Consider the following 18,746-nt stretch of genomic DNA (forward strand, 5'->3'; position numbering starts at 1 on the left):
GATCTACCCTTCGTGGGTCAATCGGACTCTAGATAAGTACTCTTGTCAATCAACAGCCTAGATTTTCCTGCCTAGTGCCTAATCCTGAGGGTGGGATCTCTCTCTCTATCTATCTATCTATCTTTCTCTCTCTCTCTCTCTCTCTCTCTCTCTCTCTCTCTCTCTCTCTCTCTCTCTCTCCTGGTCTTGTGACTCCTTCCTCCAACTACCAGGACCATGAAACTATAAAAGTTTCAAATGTACACCCAAGATAATAACTTTCTCCTAAATTCCTTAGCTTTACCTTCTGGCACTAGTCTATCCAGTCCAATAGATTTCAAATCAACTACAAACTGCTCTAGCACCAGCTCCAGGGGTTCCCTCAAAATCTGCATCCCAGACAGCTTCAAAGCAGCTAGTCTGACCAAGCCTGCTCAGTCAGTCAACAGGTTCTCCAGCACAGGAGTGAGGATTAAAAAGAAAAAAGACAGGAACTACTAGCAAAGCAGCAAGCAACTCCTATGATAGTTGTTAAAAAGGGCTTATCATAATGGCCGAAATACTTGAGCCCACTTCCTTGTCCAAGCCCAAAAATCTTGTCTGAGGCCTAGTTCCACCCTAAGACTAAAATTCCTGCCTTATCCTACTTCCCTATCACAGCCTAAAGTAGGATTCTTGCCTTATCTTGCCCTAATGTCAGATTCCTGCCTGAGCTTACTTCCTTGTCCTAGGTCAATATCAGACACCTGCCAAGCGGTACCCCAAAAGGCTTTCCACACTATTCCCTGGTGGTCCAGCCTCAGGAACTGCTTCAACTACTGCCTACATGTCCCTGTCTCCCCACACGGCCAGCTCAGCCTGGTCATGTCTTCTCTGGACACTCTCGGCTGTCCCTGATTCTGACTATGCTCTCCCATGTATCTCAATAACCCTCTTTTCTACCATACCTAGGAGAAGCCATGTTCCTTCCCTTTTAATTTCTTTTTTTCATTCACAAAAAAGAAGTCTCTACAACTGGTCTATAGGAACGCTGAGGCATGTATAAGGTAACTATAGTAGTGGCCTCCCTTCACCTCTGTCATATTCTGTCAGAGACATAAACAAGTTACATTGTAAGACTCTGGTGAGCCTTAGCTTACCTGGGACTCCCTGAGTGAATGACACAGATTCAGGAATCGATGCAAAAAGCAAGAGGAATTTATTGTTCCAACATGTTGGGGTTGCCCTGCACATGGAGAGAGAACGACCATGCACAGCCTGTCCAGTGAGACTTTATACAGTGTCTTACTCAGGGTTTCTATTCCTGGACAAATCATCATGACCAAGAAGCAAGTTGGGGAGGAAAGGGTTTATTCAGCTTACACTTCCATACTGCTGTTCATCACCAAGGAAGTCAGGACTGGAACTCAAGCAGGTCAGGAAGCGGGAACTGATGCAGAGGCCATGGAGGGATGTTCCTTACTGGCTTGCTTCTCTTGGCTTGCTCAGCCTACTCTCTTATAGAACCCAAAACTACTAGCTCAGAGATCATACCACCCACAAGGGGACCTCCCCGCTTGATCACTAATTAAGAAAATGCCTTACAGTTGGATCTCGTGGCAGCATTTCCCTAACTGAAACTCCTTTCTCTATGATAAATCCAGCCTGTGTCAAGTTGACACACAAACCAGCCAGTACATACAGTTCTCCAGGCAGCAGCCCTTAGGCACAATGTGATTGGCAGAACAATGTGACTTTTAAACTGATTGGTCTATAGGGAATGAGGTAGGTTGTCAATGGTCTTGGACTGAGTCTACCCCTCCCCACAGGTGGCCAGTGGTCAGCCCCTCCTCCCTCTGGTCTGAGGAATGTAATCAGCTCCTCCCTTCCAAAGGGGAGGGGTACCTATGCTCTTTATGACCTTTCCCTTCCAAGAGAGGAGGGGTCTGGTGGAATTTTCCAAAGTTCCTGAGCTGACCTCTTCAATATCTCATCAATAATCAAGATAAGGGAGTGCCACAAAATCATGAATACCTGGAGCTGAGGTTATGGGTACCATGTTAGCGAGTGCCTGTCACACAGCTTCTGTCAATAAAACACACCTGTTGCTATATGTGAAGAAGTTCAGCACAGAACTGTTCACAACAGTGCAACTACTTAGATAGCCACCACAGATGTGCAAACTCAATGTGGCTGAAGCATGATGTCTGAAGTGTGTCGGGAGGGGACCTACTAAACCAGAAGGAATGGGCAACATTCTTCTGACTCCCACAATCATTTTGGACCACAAACCACTACTAGAAAGTTGACCTCGGCACAAAAGTCATAGGACCCATAAGCAGAAGTCATGAGACAGTGCTGGTCAAGCTCCAGCCTGTTGTCCACAGTCTGCCTGATGGGCTTGAGCTCGAGTGAGGACAGGAAAAGCCAATTTTTTATTCCCTTGTTTCTGAGAGGGACCTTTGCGGCCAGTTTGAGGATTTTTTTAGATGGGACCTTGAAGGTTCCCCATGAGGGCTCTTTGTAGACTCTGAGTCTCTATACTGAAGTCTTGTAGCTCTTTTTGAAGTCCTAGAACATCTTTAAGATTGGTAATCTGAGTCTGAAGCTCCCTTTTAGTTTTAAGTAATCGCTGAACAGACGAAGGGGCCAGCGATACAGGCCGAGGATTAGGCTGAGGATTAGGGGGAAAGGGGGGCAAATAAGGAAGAGGGTGGAAATTGAAGGGCTCGATGGTAAGATAGGCACTGGGCCCGGGACCATAGTGGTCTTGTTCATATTTAAAGGCTTCCTCATCCAATTCTGCCTCTGAGGCAGGATCGAGGGTTTCATCTGACAACTCCTTATACAAAATGGGGTAAATTCTTTTTGGTCTAACAGGGGGTCGAGCAGTAGCCCTTTTTCTAGAATCTAATGTAATTTGGGGAGAAAGAGGGGAAGGCAGGGAGTCCTTAGAGGCCGGGGCATCGATAATCGATGATGGCCGAGACTGATGATTCGCCGGCGGCTCAGTTTCGCTTTTGTGAGACGGCGATCGGGAGTTTTCTAGAAAATCTTCAGTAAGGGCTAGGAGGCGAGCGCCCTCTCTGCCCTCTTCTGCCTGTTAAAGGAGATCTCTGACGATTCCCCAATAGCTAAAAAAGGACTCAGGGACATCTTCTCCTTGTTTTATCAAAGCATTGATGTCTTTGCCTACTTTATTCCAAGTTAAAGGGTGTATTTCAGGACCATTCAATACCAGCCATGGACATCTCCTGTCCACAAAACAAACAAAAAAAAATTATTAAATCCTTTTTCTTAATTCTTATCCCTCTCTCCTAAAGAGACCCCTTCATCTCTTGAATAAAAACTGTCTCTTTGGACAGAACATTCCCCATGGTGAATGGGACAACAATTTTATGCCCAGGCTTACCTCTCAACGTCTGCGACACTCGAACGAAGTGGCAGGGAACTGTCTCACTGTCTGCGCAGTACCTCTCGAATCCGTTGTCCGGAGGGTGGTAGTACCTTGTGCCCTACGTTGGGCGCCACTTGACCCATCCAGCAGGACCAGTTATTCGAGGGTCTCGAGGGGACCTTCTCCTAAGAACCAAATGGGGGGGGGGGGGTTAGAGAGAGACGAGGACCAAGTGCAAGAACAACACACGGAAGCATTCTGAGTGGCATCAAGGTCCCAATGTATTGAGCAAGGCCCAAGGCTTAAATGCACAAGCAAAAGGGGAAGTGCCTTTCAGCAGGAGGGGTGGGGCAATAGAATTGCACAAGCAAAAGGGGAAGTACTTATCAGCGGGAGGGGTGGGGCAATAGAAATTTTTCTTTTGGCAGCTACACAGGGAAGCAGGAACTTGGTGGTATCAGGGTGTGGTCAGGACATCTGGCGCTGACTTAGGGCTGGAACATTCTGTGGTTGTTCTCGGAACGGTGTGTAGGTGGCCCGCTTTTGACCCCCTTTTCTTCTCGGGGGTGAGAGGCCCAATTCAGAGATCAGGACAATAGTGTTGTCTTAATAGCTCCCAACAATTCCTCAAGGACAGTATCAGGCGCCATGGTTGTATTCTCTAAAACTGCATCATCATTATCATTAACTCTATCAAGGTCTAAGTAAAGCATGCTCCCAACCCACTCCAGCCAATCTTATCTATAGTCAAGCTTTCAGTTATGACAGCCTAATTCACAGATTTTCAGAGCCTTCTTTCCAGAGTGGGTCCTCTGATTGTTCCTGCTATCTCAAACATTTACTTCTGACCCATCAGCATTTTCCCTGAGCAAGGCTGCCTCTGTTAAAATGCAGGTTTCTCTTCCCAGCCCCAAACTCCCAGAAAAACAACTCAGACTCAAAATATGCTTACAGATATTTAGGCTATATAGCTAGGCTCTTCACTGACAAGCCAATAATTTTAAATAACTTATTAATCTAATCTACATTCTGCCACATGACTGCTCAGGTACCATGCATGTCTTCCTCATGTCTTCCCTGGTGACTTCTCCCACACCTGCCTCTATCCCAGAATCCTCTCTGCCTACCAGTTGTCCCACCTTCTATTCTACCCTTTCCTATAGGCCATAGTTTTTTTTTTTTTTTAGTTGACAGGTGATACATCATACAATACACAAGATATTTTCTCTATAATTCCTCCTTTCCATCCAGTAAAAGGACAATAAACTTCCTTACAATAAACTATATACAATAACAATTATGAAACCATTATGAAAACTATTCACAATGTCCTGTCCATATGCACTTTGCAAATTTGAAGAAAGTATTCTATTATCAATCCTATCTTGATGAGCTCAGTATTCTATACCTAAATCATTTCTATCATAATTTTCATTACTAACCTAAAAGCATCTTCTAGATCTAAAACATCTTCTTAAATCCTAAACAACTTAAGCTGAATTGTAAGACTATAACTATCTAGTTTTCAACCCTATCAGAGACTGGGAAAGAAACAAATATTACCTGAGTATGCAGGAACTACAGAGTAAGCAGCCTCCAAAACAGAGACAGCTGGCTGCCAGGACAGCTACCCAAAATTTCTCTATAACACTGGAGCATCCATCCTCAGCCTCCTGGCACACATATGACAGGTATATTTGTGAAGCAGGAATATGAAGGGCTGTGTACTCTGCCTTGGCAGAGCTTGGCAATCGGCTTTCCTGCATGCAAGTTTGGCCATTTCAGACAGCTTTCTGCCTTCAGTCTGAGCAAAAGCAGTTTTTGCCCAATGGCAGCTTGTCACATTTGAAGTAAACTCCAAATGAAAGTTCTTCAATGCCCATCATCTTCTTTGAAGTAGAAATGGGGTGCTCCAGGAGCTGACATGTCTCATTGTCAAAAACCCCTAAAATCAGTAAGATATCTTTAAATGCCATATTCATTTGGAGTTATATGTCTACGTGTGGCCCAGTTATTAGGTATCTGTTTGACACATAGTGAGTGTAAGCTGTAGCTCATTATTGCTTCCTTAAACCATTTGAATTCTTGATAACCCTGTGGGTTTTCCTCATCACTTAATAATTCCTTTATCAAGGCTGGTGAAATCATTTTAGGTTTTTTTGTTTTGTTTTGTTTTTGTTTTTTATTTTTATTTTTATTTTTTTAACCCATATAGACTGCCCTTAAGTATTGTTACAATAAGGTGTTGTATGATCTGGCCTTCCTTCCTCTATCCCTATTAGTACCTATCACAATTTTTTGTAAATTTTCTTTTAAGACTTATCTTCATTTTTCATCCTTTTCCTTTTCTGTCATCATTATCATCTTTGTATCTTTTTCACTTTTAATTATAAACCTTTCTAATTTTTCTTCTAAAGTTTGTTTCCAATTTTTATTTTTCTCATTTTGTTTCATTTCTGGTATTCTAACATTTTTCTCAGTCTGATCTATAAAATGTTGTAATTTTTCTCTAAAGTTTTCTCCTTTGAGAAGATGTTGGAAAGCCAAAATGATTATTAAGCTAAAATTGGGAACTATTAATGTGATAATAGTCATAATCTGTAATAAGATCTCTCTTTCACTTCTATTTCTATCTTGGAACCATTTAAAAGAGAACTTGACAAACTCTAACATCTCTGTGTTCAATTGTGTTTTCTTTTTTTTTTTTTTTAATTAATTTTTTTTTTTTTAGAAACAATGGTAACTAAATTGCTGGGCACAACTAGAATCCTAATCTTGTAAACTATATTAAATCTAAATCCTCCTGTGGAGAATCCTGGCAGATTCACCATCTAAACCGGGAGACACTAGTAGCTACATCTTGTCCTCTCCCTGTCTCCATCAAAAAAACAAAACAAAAGCAAACAAACAAACAAACAAACAAAACCCTATCCCTCTCCTGCTTCCCACCTACTCATCCAGTGATTGGTTCCTTTATTCATTAGGGGAAGGTTCACAAGAAGTCACCTGAGTACACCACTCAATACTCATCCAGACAACCCATCCTGGGAAAGTGGAATTAACATCACAATACAACCAGTACCAGAGTCATCCACAACATTTCCCCCTTTCTGTCCACTTAAAAGACTCTTTTATCTCAGATATAAATTGAGCACAACTATTACCATTTTGTAATTTATAAAGTATAAGATACACTAACACTCAGTCCGTCATTTTTGTAAAGTAAATAGAACACTGTCATCTATCGTAACTTAAAAGACTTATAAATCCATAAGTTAAGTCCTAGTTTAGCTTGTATACTATCTGAAAACTATCTTCTCAAATACATTTTTTTTCAATGTTAAATAGCCTCGGTTGGCTATGAGACTATAAGTAGACTTTCAACCCCATCAGAAATCCAAGAGTGACAAATTCTATCTGAAAATATAGGAAGCCTAACACCGCTTCCAGAACTGAGACAAACTGCAGAGACAACTGCCTACCTATACAGCTCCAGTATGTCAGGAAATTGGAGAATCAGTCTTCAGCCTTCTGGCCCAGGATATTCTGATAGACCTTGAAAAACAGGAATTGTTAAGGACTAGCTTATTCTGTCTCGGCAGAACTAAGCTGTCCTAACCTGCAACTTGTGTCCTCTCAAGTTCAGTATAGGCCTGCAGGAGGGATAGTCAATGTCTGCCCAGTGGCTACCCAGCCACACCTGGAGGTATAGATGCTCAGCTGCTTCTTCGAATTTACAAATGGGGAACATTAGGAGCAGATTTGTCTCAACAGCAAGTGAATAAATAACATTAAATGTCACATGCTGTGCATTTTTGAAAACCATCTATCTATGCAAAGTAATGTGGACTGTTGTCCATTAACTACCCCCAGCTATTTTTAATTAAAATATCTGAAAACACCCTAACAATAAACTCAGAGCCATGAATTTGCTATTTGGCCCTTAACTCACAGGCTTAAACATCTCAGATTAGTTTATTATAACAGTTATAGAAGGACTGGGTCCAAGCCTTACAGTTTTAGAATTTTTGTATCAATAGAAGAAATTTATATCTATGAAAACTTGATTCTGCATCAAAATTAATCCTGTACCAAAATAAGAAATCATGACTCAACTTAGTAACTATTGTAAAGATTTCTACCAAATGAGATCATGGCTACATAATAAATTCTAGCTAATAATAAATTCTCCCTGTTTCAATTATGACCATTTCTATGTTCCCCAGAAAGGCAACCTTAGAATAACAACTTCCAGCCCCAAAGCCCAGGGAACTGGAATGATAACTCTTCATAACTTCTTCAAGCTGAATATGGGCGTTGAGATATCTTTGAAGGGGAGGAAGGGTAGAAAAAAATGAGGGAGTTGGTTGGCCTTAAGAAGGCCACCCCAATGATTGTTACAGTCTCTGATGTCTGTGTCCTGACTGGATCCGGCTGAAAGTCCAAGACATCAGGAGATCAAGCAGGTCAGTTCAGCATGTCTGATGATGAGACTCACCAAGGCTGTATAGTCTGTAATATACAAATCTCAAAACAAAATTTTAGTATCATCAAGATATCCTTTTTGTTTGATTCTCTGGAATCTAGTCCTGGGGGGGAGGGGGTCCCTCTATCAAATTTGATCCATATTACTCTGGAAGGTGTATAGACACCAATCACCTTCTCTAAAAATGCAAAGACAAAACCTTTCTCCCAAATCAGCTTATGCTTGAGCCAGTAACCAGAAAAACCTTTATTTTGACATCTCTCCCAGAAGGATAATATAACCACAAAACTCAAAATCACACCCATCTTGAAAATTAATCTAAAACAAATGAAGCAAACTAAAATACTATTATGTGCCTATTCTTAGGCTTTTTCTATTTTGTCATGCAAGATAATAACCCAACGTTCCCATGGAGCCCACGTTAGAGAATATGAGTTAGGTATCTTGAAGACCTTTCTATGCCATCTTTAAAATAATTGATTCACACTTCTGTCTATACTTGATTATAAGCAGGCAGCTATTCAAACCAGGATTTAAATTCAAAATTCCCGTAGAGCCCATTTTAGACAGAATATGAGTATCCTATAACACTTGTTAGAGCAATTTATCTTTATACCATCTTTAAAGCAATTAATTCAAACTTTCATTAATATCTGCCTATAGGAAGCAGGTAGTTTTTACTTGTTAAGCTCTCCACCTAGAGCAGCCATCTTGTTATAACATCTATTGCTTGGGCTCTCTACCTGGAGCCACAGACATTTATTTTATTAATACCTGTTATAATACCTATCTGTTGAACTCTCTACCTGTAGTCACAGACTTTTAATAATTAATATCTGTTCATAGCAGGCAGTTATCACTGCTCTCTCTACTTGGAGTCAGTGACTAATTTTCCCTATCCTAGCTCTGAACCACAGGTGAAATTCCCCACATGATTTAAACAAAATCTGTATATAAATCTATCCTAAAAGCAAATAATCCCAATGTTATAAATTCACAGTTAAATCAATATCTGCCCCAAGATAAAGGCAGCTTCCATTCTCCAGCTCTCTGACTCAGAGCAGCCATCTTGTCTCTTTCCACAGCAGGGGACCTCAGAGCCCTCTTTTTTTTTTTTTTTTTTGTTTGTTTCAAGGCTCCCTCGCTTAAGTACACATGACTCATCATCCCAGCACCACCTTTCTCTCACTTAGAAAATAAAACTCTAACTCTCAGGCTAATAATCTTAAATTTCTAGTGGATTCTTGCCTAACACGTTGGTTTACCACATGTTGTGGGAAGCAATAAAAAGGAACCTTGCCATGCTATGGCCAGTCAAGCACTGGTGGGCAAGTCTCTCTGACTCAGAGCTCCAAAATCTCTCCACCCAGATAAGTTCCCACTGGCAGGTCACTACCACACCAGCCCCGTGCTTCAAAACTCCTACATCCTTTTGGGGGACACATCAGGCAAACCCATGCTTTGCTGCCATACCTTTCTCTCTCTCTGGAACACCGCCGAGCCACCACATGAAGGAAAACAACACAAAGTTAGTTCAGAAACAATGGTAACTCAATCACTGACTACAACAACGAGAATTCTAATCTTGTAAGCTTTATTAAATGTAAATCCTCCTGTGGCAAATCCTGGCAGATTCACTATCTAAACTGGGAGACACTAGTAGCCAGATCTTGTCCTTTCCCTGTCTCTGTCAAAAAACCCTTCTCCTGCTTCCTCTCTTCCTCTGACCAACCCCGGAAGTCCCTGTGTTTCCATTTTCTTGACATAGAAAATATATTTCTTTTTTTTTTATTCTCTAAAATTTTTCTTAAGGACTTCACCCTCTTATCTTTAAACCAAATAGTTTTTCTTTCTTTCTTTCTTTCTTTTTTAATTCAGTTTCCCTTCTCTTTTATAGTTTTCTAAACTCAATACCTTACCTGCTCAGATGTCTGTGGCTTTTCAATCCTATTGCAGCTCAGGGTAAGTGCTCCTCTGTCCTTCTGCACATTTCCAGGCTCCTCGGACTAGCATGTATCTGTAGTGGCCAGCTCCACCCTCTCAGCTCAGTTCAGAAGGTTGTCCCATTGGCTTTGCCTCCTGCCAGTTCTAGACAGGCCACTCCCACCTGCTGTGCTTCTGTGAGGGTTCAGGCCTTCACCCAAGGGCACCCATGGGTATTCTTGGTGCCCACTTGCCCTGCCACATTTGGCTGGGCTGCCACCTGTCATCAAGCATCAGGATGGGGGCTCAGTGGGCCTGGACTGGGGTGCTGAATTTCCCATAAGCCTCAGCATGAGTCATACCTTCCACCCAGCAGAGCACTGGCTCCCCAGAGCAGCATGCAACATGAGAAGTGTTTCCTGTGGGGCTGTGCCTTGAGGCTCTGGTTCCTCACTCTACTGCCTCATACAGGCCTCTGCTCTCCCTAGAAGATGGCCATGGTGCACCTTGGAGGGATAAGAGGCCTGTATTTCCATACTCAGCCTCTTCATGTTTTTTTGCCTCCACTGTTCACTGGCTTCTGTGGCCAACCACACCAAACGGAGCAGCCTGCCCACCATCACAGAGCAGTATGCTAAACCATCCTTCCCAATGGCTTCTCAGGCTCTAAACCTGGATAACATGCCCCACATTGGGTGTCATCTATTAAAGTGTTTGTTTTTCCTCCTGGTTCCAAGCTCCCATAATAACCACTCAGACTCAAAATATATTTACAGATATCTAGGCCATATAGCTAGGCTCTTCTCTGATAACCCACTTATATTAGCCTATATTCTGCCATGTGGCTGGTCACCTCTGCTCAGGTATCATTCATCTGTCCTCCTCACATCTTCCCCAGCAACTCTTCCCACACCTGGCTCTTTCCCAGAATCCTCTCTGCCTACCAGTTGTCCCACCTTCTAGTCTACCCTTTTCTATAGGCCGTAGGTTTTCTTAATTGACAGGTGATTCGTCCATAAAATACACAAGCTGTTCTCTGTACACACATTCTCACTTCCTACTGCATCAGAGTCTGTGTGCATGACTTTCAGAATCCATATCCAACGACCTCTTCCCTAAACCACTCTCTCACCTTACCTTAAAATACACACTGGAGAATTTTAAATGTGGTTCCTTCCACAACCTAAATTCCATCCTTATCACTCCAGAAATTAATTTTGGTATCAGATTACCAGTTCTCTGTCTCCCTTTGTATCATGGTTAAAGTATAACCAAACACAAGAAAGAGCTGTTTATCCTGACAGGAAAAAACCCTTTAAGGACTGCATTGTTCACTCTGTCTCCCGCCACTGAACAGTTTGTTATAATTTCCTGTTTCCCTCTAATTGCTTTCTCCCCTGGCTGCTCAGAACCAGAGTTTTAAAGTTGAATTCTTCTCTCTGAGACTAATAGAAACTACAACTATTCACAACTAAAGAAATACTACATAATGCTTCTTTCCCCTTCCCTCCCTTTCCCCCACCCCGTTACTCTCTTCCAGCACAAATAACTGTTTTGACCAATCAGGTGAGTCCATCAACTCATTCCAGCCAGCTTTTCAGACCTGCTTCTTTCTCTTTATGTATTAGCACAAATTGAATAGCAATCAAAATATGAGTTCACATTTGTCACCCAATGACATTTGAAAGTTGGTCCCCAATCATTATGTAAAGACCTGGCCAGTACCACGGCCTTTTCTAGTCCTTGAGTTATGGACTCTCCCAAGAACTTTATGAAGCAAACAGCTATGTTTTAGAGTGGTTTCAACTTATCTCCTTTTTTCCTGTTTCAACATGTTCCTACAATGGCAAAAACTGATACAGGTGGTTACATGTTGAGACAACTGCACACAGCTGTACAAATTAGAGACCTCTCTGGTAAGGAGAGAGGACTGCCTGCCGTTCCTGCCATAGACTTTCCCCCTTGCTTTCATGAACACTCTGTTAGGGAGGGGTGATTTCTTAACCTTCTGTGTGCTCCAACTGGCCTAGATCAGAGCAGGGATGTAGGTCCAGTGAGAGACAGGAAATGGCCCTTAAGCCTGTTACCCCCTTAGTCTTAGGATTTTGTTGCTATTATGACCAAAGCAAGTCTTATAAAGAAAAGCATTACTTAGGGCTGGCTTACCGTTTCAGAGGTTTAGTCAGTTATTCTGATGGTAGGAAGCATGGCAGCATGCAAGCAGACACGGTCCTTGGGAAGGAGGTTTAAGAGTTCTACATCCAGATCAATGGGCAGCTGAAGGAGACTGTATCACTGGATATAGCTTGAGCATAGGAGACCTCAAAGCCTGCCTCCATGGTGGCACACTTCCTCCAACAAGGCCACACCCACTCCAACAAAGCCACACCTCCTAATAGTGCCACTCCCTATAGCCCAAGCCTTCAAACACATGAGTCTATGGGGCCATAGCTACTCAAACCACTACACATGCTAAGGATTTAGAGATGCATGGCTGGAGGGGCGAGATAATGACCTCAGTCTGTATTGCTTTTGAAATAGGAGGTTGTTTTAATTGAGGTGCATTTATTATAAATGATAGATGCCCTGAGTAAGAATGGCTTAGGTTATCTTGGTCCTTATGTCTCAGAACAGAAGCACAGAGGTGGGAGGTTGCAAGGAAGTGTTGGGAAATGGTTGTGTGCTTTGTGTATTCAGATGCTGATTACTGTGCCCAAAGATCTGGGTAGAGTCTAGACTTTGGCTTTGTTAAGCATCTCCTGTCTCAATATTGCCCAAAATTCATTTTCTATCACCTCTGATTGGTTAGATTAGTTAATAAAGACCTGATCAGCCAATATCTGGGCAGGAGGAAACGGGAGGCAGGACTTTCTAGCCAGTCAAGGGGTCCTGAGGGAGGGGGGGAACAGAGAGAAAGAGAGACTATGGCTGTGTATAAAATTTCTTATACATATGCACAGAGAGTGAGGGGGGAGGGAAAAAGAGAGAGGAAAAACATGGTTTTGTATAAAACATATACATGTAGATAGATAGATAGATAGATAGATAGATAGATAGATAAGGAAAACCCATGGCTATGTATAAAATGTAGCAGAAGATGGCCTAGTCGGCCATCATTGGGAAGAGAGGCCCCTTGGTCTTGCAAACTTTATATGCCCCAGTACAGGGGAACACCAGGGCCAAGAAGTGGGAGTGGGTGGGTAGGGGAGCGGGGGGCAAGGGGAGGGTATGGGGGACTTTCGGGATAGCATTTGAAATGTAAATGAAGAAAATACCTAATAAAAAATTGGAAAAAATGTCATATGCATGTGCATACAATGGCAGAGAGAGAGAGAGAGAGAGAGAGAGAGAGAGAGAGAGAGAGAGAGATCCATTACAGATGTTTGTGTTACAAGCAATTGAAACAACCCACACAGTCTTACTCCTTCATCTTGCTCTGCCAGGTACTAAATTGGTCTGGAGAGAAGAATGCCCCTCCCTCAATGTGTTACCCTCTGTGCTTTGTGCCCCCATGTGGGCAAAGGGTTATGAGAAACACTCTTGAGTGCTACCTTCACCCTCTTCTTTGTCTGGGAGGGTTTGCACAATGGCCTCCATGATACATTCAGGATATCCATTCCATCCATCACCGGGCAAACCTGTCAGGCTTGTCTCCTCCCTCCCTCCAGATACATACTGCAGGCAAACCACCGCAGCTACTTTTCCCAATGACAGGCTGCACCAAAATCCTAATATGTGTGGGGTGAGATCTCCTGGTGCTAAGGCCTCTCCTTGGAGCAGCAATACACATGCTACTGAAGCCCCTTGCTGAGAGTAGTGGGAATTACGCATTATTGGGGTTTATGACTTATGCATTAGCCTTAAAAGGAACCGGTCATGATTACAGCAACAGAAGACATTAAGCCTGCACAGATAATTAATGTGAGACAAGCTTCACTTGCTCTGAATGCCATAGGCAGAATATTGCTTAAGAAAACATAAGGAAATACTCCCCAGGTGGCAAAAATTCTGTGCAATTTAAAATTTTTTTCAACCCTACTTTTGACAATGTTTTTTTCAATGTTTTAACCTCCTTTCTTGCCTACCACCCACCAGAGGTAGTGGAAAAGAAAGGTTAGTAGGCTATGAGAGAAGTGGACCTGTTTAGAAATACTTCTTTGGAGCAAATCTCATCTGCTTGTCAGGAAATCAACAGTTCAGTTCACAGATCAATAACAGCAGCTCCATCCACTCGCAAACACTTCATGGATATACCAGCAGGACAGTTCAGTAGTATCAGGACAGCACGACCTAGCAGGAACAGCCAGGCCTCTGCCGACAGCACAAGTCAGCAGGAGAGAGTAGGAACACCAGGGATGCCAGGAGAAACTCTCGGTGGTGCCTCTCTCAAGGAATCAGCGAAGACGTAAGACCAAGAAGCAGTGCACAGCTAGCTGTACAAGCAAGCCTCGCTCACAGTCTGTTGAGTCTATTTATACTCCCTCCAAACATTACATGTCCTCTACAGGTTTTGTCTCATCATGTGGGTCTGTCTTAGCAAAACTCCACATGATTCTATCTCAGCTGACGTCACTCTGCCAATTGGCCCAGTCCGTGAGAGCAACAGAAGCCACCAGCACACCACCAGAAGTTTTTTGGTGCATTTCTCTCTATGGGGTGACAACAAACTATGCAATGTAAGGCAGAACAATACACGCGTTCTTTCACATGCTTGCTTTAGCAGACCAGCCTTTCTCCTGTGTCTGCTTCAGCTAAATGTTCCTTTACATGTCTGCTTTAGCAAAACATCCTTTCATTTCAGGAAACACTCCTTCACATGTTTGCCCCAGCAAAGGACCATCCAGCACAACTGACTTTCCAAAGAACCCTTACATTTCCACTCCATTGCTGTGTTAGAAATACATGCTAAAAATGTGCATAGCCAGTCTGCAAAAATGGAAAAAAATGCATGAAGAATAAATAAATAAATAAATAAATAAATGCATGAAGAAATTGTTACCAGGAAGGTAGTGTACACCTGTAATATCAAGAAGTGGGATGCTGAGGTAAGAAGATTGCCACAAGTTCAAGACCAGCCTAGGCTATGAGACCCAATTTCCAAAAAGAGAAAGAGAAAGAAAGGAAAGAAAGAGGGAAGGAGGAAAGGAGGGAGAAAGAGAGGGAGAGGGAAAGGAGGTAGGGAGGGGGAGGAGAGAGAGAGAGAATGCTGGGGTAGGGGAAATGGCTCAGTGACTAAAAACGTTTGCTGTGAGGTGTAAGGACCTAAGTTCAAATTCCCAGAATCCACACAAAAGCCTCGAGCACTGTGCACCAGCATCTGTATTCCCAGTGCTTCAGTGGGAGGTGAGAGACAGAAGGCCAGCTAGCCTGGGGTACATAGGTGTGAGACTCAAGAAAGTAGAAAACAAGGACCAACAGCTGGGGTCCTCAGCCCTCCACAGGTACCCTGTGGGGTGAGGTGCCCACATTCACACATGAATGTGCATGTATACACACAAACAGAGACAGAGAGGAAAAAACAGAGAGACAGACAGAAAGAAAAGAAAAACAGAAAGGCGACATGTCATGTGCCCACAGATCGACTTAGCCCTAGCTAACCTATTGACAGTGTTTTCTAGACTAACAGGGATGTTCTAGCATGGAGTTGGAATTTCAATAATTTTGAGAAATAGCTTTGTTTACCTAGCACTGTGCCCTGAGTACTATTTTAAGTACCTTTAAGTACTTGTACCACACAAGAAACCCATACTGTTATTCTGCCCAGTGACAGGTCTTTAACTCAAGGCAGAAATAAGACAAGTAATGTGCCAAAGTCACACAGCCAGTAGGTGCAGAGCCAGAGCCGGAGCCAGAGCTTGGCTCTGCAGCCCTGCTCTTCCTTCCTCCCTCACAATGCGGGAGCACCCCACATTTTGTGGTATTTTCTGTGAGTGGAAAGTGAATGAATGACCTGAGTCAAAACAGAGTTATGTCTCAAAAGATCAAGCCGTATTTAATAATACCCCTCAGCTCCCGAGAAAGCTGCCTCCCACACCCAAACTACAAATCAGTACCCACCACCCATTGGCTTGACTTCACATTGGGATGAATGACCCTCGAGTTTACAGAGCCAAAGGGACTCAACAGCCCACCCCGCTGACAGCAGTTAGAACAGCCCCCTCTCGGTGGGATTCTCCAGAAGTACAGCCGGCTAGGGGCCGTCTTCATTCCTCATCTGCTCCCCTTCCGCCCAGCTGACTGTCCCAGTGACTCTGTGACTGCGCCAGGCCTCCTGACACCTCGCCGGGTTTCTTGGCTTCTTGACAGTTGTCCTGTAACCGCTTATGAAAATAGACTCGTTCTCTTTCAGTCTGAACCAAAAATCAGGCTTTCCCCCTCTGCCACTGTCTACTTGACTTTGGTCTCTGAGCTTCCAGCTGGTCAGGGATGTAATACCCCAGGGGCTTCTTCTGGAATTCTGTTCTGGAGGAGAGAGGCTAAGCCCACAGATCTTTGTGTCCAGGTGTCTTGTGAGAGCGGCTTCCTGAGTCCCTGCAGCGAAGGAGCCACCCTCCAAGCTGAGACACCGGTGGCTCAAGAGCGCCACCGTGTGGAAGCCAGGAACACAGCTCTAAGCAACACAATCCCATAGGTGCTGGTAGCAGGTCTTCCCACGTGAGCCCCAGGAAGTCCCAGGAAGCAGGTTGGAAAAACAGGTAACCATATCTCCCCTTTTTCCCCCGCTTTTCTCCCTCCCTCTTTTCGCCTCCAGGCCCTAGGGAAGGCAAGAGAACGCAGCAACCTCTGGTACCTAGCTTTCCTCCCTCCCCTTGCTGGTACATGGGGCTGGCAGCTCTGAGCGTAACTCATAGCTGGAAAGATGGTGAAACTAATCCTCCCTTTAGGAGAACTAGATAGAATTGACTCAGTAAATTCTCCATTAGCCACATAACAGTAAATTCCCACTGAGTGCAACAGCTCTGCTGGCCAGCAACTAGCAAGGGTGTTCTCACCTCTGCAAGCTTCCCCTGGCTTCTCCCCTGAAGCCTGGCAAGTCTCTGCACACTCATCTCTCACCAGCCCCTTCCAGGCGGGCAACCCTTGGAGGTGGCTACTCAGCAGTGTAGCGCCATCTTGCCTGGGGCTCTCTAAGGAAATTTTGTGGTCTTTGATGTCAATCTGCCCAGAATTCGGGCCTTATCACTTTAAGGTGCAATAGCTCCTGAAACTAACTTGAAAAAGAAGACAGTATTTTGTGCCCTTCACTTATTGTGTGTCGACCCTCCTAGGAAATTAGATCCTGATTTTTGTCTCCAGCGAGTGACCAGGTGTTTGTGAAGAGGAGGGGGAGGAGGAGGAGGAGGAGGAGGAGGAGGGGGGGGGGGGGATTTCCTGCTAGAGTTGTTAGCAAATTAAATGATGCTTGTGGATATCAGGTGAGTAATAATGATGACTGTCTGTTATTCTGACTGTCTGTTATTCTGACAGCACGCTTCACCATGCAACTCATTCTGTGCCTTGCTGTTCACCAGATAACTGTTACTGAGTGTCAGCAACTTGTCACCCAGGACAACACAAGGGTGTTTGTTGCTGCTGCTGTAGTTCTTTTGGTGCTAGACAAGCATTCAACCACTCAGGACAATACAAGTATAAAGACCATAGGTCCTGACCCTAAACTGGACCAGTCCCCAAATCACTGCAACATGTGGCAAAATAATTATAGGTGTAAGGAGTAATAAGCACAGAGAGTCACCATTAAAGAAGGCAGGGGCCACATAAAATCCAAAAAATCTTATTCTACTGTGACCCACTGGCTATTCTGAGTCCTCAAAGATGAGATGATGAATTTTAGTATGCACATAAAATATGCTTGGAATAGAGATTTTATGAGTCTGTTCTTTCAGAGATGGGAAGGCTAATTCTATCTGTATCTCAGATAACTATGCAAAGAACACTGTGAGCCTTCTGAGATTTTAGGATTCAACCAGGTATGATGGTTGGTTAGTGTTATCAACTTGATAGAATCTAGACTCACCTGGGAGGTGGGCCTCTGGTCATGCCTTCGATGGCTTATCTTGATTACATATATAATCAAGATAAGATATATCTTGACTGAGGTGGAAGGATCTGCCTCCATGGGTGACACCATTGCCTAGGCAGGGGATCCTGGATTGTGTAAGTGTGGAGAGAGCATTGAGGTTAGCATGCATGTGTGAATTGCTTTCTTCTGACTGCAGTTGTAACTAACAAGCTGCTTCAAGCTCTTGCTGCTCTGAGTCCCCTGCCATGATGGCTGTAACCTGGACTTTGAGCCAGAACAAACCCTTTCTCCCTTATGGTGCCCTTGTCAGGGATATCACAGCAGTGGAAAAGAAACCAACACAACAAGAAAGATAAGCCAACAGATGGTAAGAATGAGGCTGTCCCTCCTCCCTCCTTCCCTATCTCTTCCCTTCCTCCCTTCCTCCCTCCCTCTCTCATCCCTCCCTCCCTATCTCTTTCTTCCCTCCCTCCCTCTCTCCTCCCTCCCTCCCTTTCTCATCCCTCTCTCCCTCTCTCATCCTTCCCTCCCTCTCTTCTTCCTCCCTTCCTCCTTCCTCTGTCCTTCCCTTTGGTTGTTGATGGTTGTGGTAGTCATCCTTGGTTGGTTGCTTTTTGTTTGTTTGGCTTGGTTTACATTTTTAAAACAATGGTCTTATTCCGTAGCCCAGTCTGATCTTGAATTCACAGTTCTCCTACCCCAGCCTCCTGAGTGCCGGGGATATAGGCACACAGCATTCCACCTGGCTTTTGGTTTGGGTTAGTGTTTTTTTTTTTTGTTTTGTTTTGTTTTGTTTTGTTTTGTTTTGTTTTGTTTGTGTGACTACATAGCCCAGGCCAGTCATTAACTCTCCTGCTGAGACTCTGGACATGCCATACCATGTTTTACTTGTACCTAATACTTTGAAATGAAATGACTTTTTACTTAAATCTTTTCCAAGAAGATTCATCCCCCAGATATGA

The 18,746-nt window shown here is 43.6% G+C and overlaps 1 long non-coding RNA gene across 2 annotated transcripts; it reads right to left on the bottom strand.

Moving 5' to 3' along the window:
• Positions 1-3,130: 3,130 nt before the first annotated feature.
• Gm35019 lies at positions 3,131-18,104 on the bottom strand. 2 transcript variants are annotated; one of them, XR_383951.4, is made up of 7 exons: positions 17,779-18,104; positions 9,761-10,044; positions 9,315-9,326; positions 6,838-7,882; positions 4,919-5,300; positions 3,371-4,022; positions 3,131-3,212 (listed from the first exon to the last, which is right to left on the bottom strand). It is a non-coding gene; the product is annotated as a predicted gene, 35019 (long non-coding RNA). The 2 variants fall into 2 exon arrangements; XR_875177.1 differs by lacking the exons at positions 4,919-5,300; positions 9,315-9,326; positions 9,761-10,044; positions 17,779-18,104 and having other exon boundaries at positions 3,183-3,212; positions 3,371-3,540; positions 6,838-7,236.
• Positions 18,105-18,746: the final 642 nt, after the last annotated feature.

Source organism: Mus musculus, chromosome 15, assembly GCF_000001635.26.
Source record: "Mus musculus strain C57BL/6J chromosome 15, GRCm38.p6 C57BL/6J".
Taxonomy (NCBI): Eukaryota; Metazoa; Chordata; class Mammalia; order Rodentia; family Muridae; genus Mus; species Mus musculus.